At 30.0% G+C, this 2,307-nt stretch overlaps 1 non-coding gene across 1 annotated transcript; it reads right to left on the bottom strand.

Annotated features, from left to right (window-relative positions):
* Nucleotides 1-1,673: 1,673 nt before the first annotated feature.
* TRNAL-CAG (transfer RNA leucine (anticodon CAG)) lies at nucleotides 1,674-1,754 on the bottom strand. The gene has a single exon. It is a non-coding gene; the product is annotated as a tRNA-Leu (tRNA).
* Between the last annotated feature and the right edge of the window lie 553 nt (nucleotides 1,755-2,307).

Raw genomic sequence — 2,307 nt, 5'->3', positions numbered from 1 at the left:
TTGGGCAGGGGAATATTTGTATTGTATAATTATAAGTGTATAGGACGAAGATATATGTATTTGCATGTGTATATACAATTTTCTCTCGCTTTATACAAACACAAACACAAACATACTTTATACACTTGCGTTTGTATAAAAAACGAGAGAGGCGAGAGAGAGAACGAGAGTGGCGAGCGAGATTCACCAGGAGAGAGGTGAAATAGCAACAATTTGCTATGAGGTACAATTAAATCAAACTATATTTATAGCATTTAATTTGAATTAATAGTTTGCTATTATATACAATTTTCCCTAAGTTAATTCACTAGATATGCATCAAAATATATATACACACTCATTTATTTAATAAAAGCATGAAAATACTATAAATCATATTTTTTTATATTTACCTATATGGCAATATCTAACTGAGTTGGATAAAGTCTTCGAATGTATCGCCCGGACCCTGAGGGAATCAACATATATTCCAAGCTTCTTTCTTAAGCGACTATAGTACTGAAAAATGTTTTTTTTTTTTTATATTTATTCTCTCCAACTTTGGGTGTGCACAAGTAGACACTTAAACTTGAATAAAGTTGAACAAGGAGACACATGAGTCCTATGTGGCATAATATACGTAGGACACAAATTGTCATGTAGGATGCCACGTAGGACGTGTGTTTATTTGTTCAACTTTATACAAGTTTAAGTGTCTACTTGTCCACATCCAAAATTGGAGGGCATAAATATAAAATGCGATCAAGTTAAAGGGCACATTTATGTATTGTGCCTATTTATTAATATACCAGATGATTACCTAACATGTTAACAAAAAAATAAATCCACTTCTGTTGAGTCAACGAATTTATATAACTCCATACAGAGTAAATGGCAAAAGTCTTGTAGCAAAAATATAAAATAATCTTAAACAATATACTAGATGAAGATTAATAATTAGTTGCTAAAATCAACCACTCCCAATAATTGACAAAAAAAAAAAAAAAAAAAACTTGCTGTTATTAGAAGAGCTAGCACGAACTTGTTGTGCAAAATCCAATATATGTCAAATCCTAGGCATAGTGAACCAGCATCAGCCACCAGCTGCGGCTGCAACGACGCGGCGGAGTTTACGTGTACATTATGCTTATTATGTGTGTGTTGTCCATTGTCTATCTTTTGTTATTGTGTTAAGACACCATACAAGATTGTGAAGCATGTCAAATGTGAAGTTTGTCGTTGTGGATCGGGGAAAAATATTCTGCCAGAATACTCTTCTGTTTCAGACATGGATATAATCGATTCTCCGAATAAGCCTGCACGTCGTCATCATAGCAAGAAGAAGATCAAGAAATTGCTTATGTTCAAGAATTGAATGTTGATATTTTTGATGAAAAAAGGTTGCTGTCTTATTGATATGAACACCTTAAATTATTGTTGCATTGATTTTTTATTTATTTTTTTGAAGTAGCAATGTAATGAATTAGAACAAATTATGATTGGAAAGATTTGAATTTGATGGTGAAATGGTTGAATTTCTTTTGGTATTATATTTGATATGAATTTGATTAGATCAGGTCACTTTATTATGTTGGAATTAATTATCAAAAAGTTTAAGAATATTGGTAGATCAATTTTGTTATAAAGTTTAGAAAATATATATATAAAGGATTTTTATTAGGGGAAAAATAATTTGTCAAGAATGGGATTCGAACCCATGCCCTTTCGGACCAGTACCTGAAACTGGCGCCTTAGACCAACTCGGCCATCTTGACATTATTATTATTATACTTATACCATATACTAATATAAACGCTTTTATGTATTGATTTTTATCAAAAGGATAAAATCTATCTTTCTTAAATATTTTGATTTTGGAAATCTGCTAATATTTTGACTTAGTGGATAGCTCCCTATTTCATGCTGAAGCTTTGCCACAATTTAAGTATTAATATATACGAGACGATATGTTAATAACAAAAATATTAGCAATCTGAAAATATAATGGGGAATAATTTCAAATTAATTCCGTTAAAAAGAAGGTAAATTTGGACGTAATCTAGCTTTATTCAAAATGCTATAAATACAAAATTGATTATGGTGATTACTTAAAACCCATTTACTAGAAGTGAAAAACATTTTTAGTTCTCTTATATTAGAATTTATTAGATAAGAAAAATCAGCTTATTAAAGTCAAGATATATGATTTCAACATGGAACTAGTTTAGGCACTAAAGATTGAATTACGAAGGTAAAAATTCATTGATAATATTAAAATTCATTACATTATTTACTTAAACTTTAATTTGTTGCATTAAACATCCTGTA

Source organism: Solanum tuberosum, unplaced genomic scaffold, assembly GCF_000226075.1.
Source record: "Solanum tuberosum cultivar DM 1-3 516 R44 unplaced genomic scaffold, SolTub_3.0 scf00550, whole genome shotgun sequence".
Lineage (NCBI taxonomy): Eukaryota > Viridiplantae > Streptophyta > Magnoliopsida > Solanales > Solanaceae > Solanum > Solanum tuberosum.
This window is presented reverse-complemented; position numbering and strand designations above follow the sequence as displayed.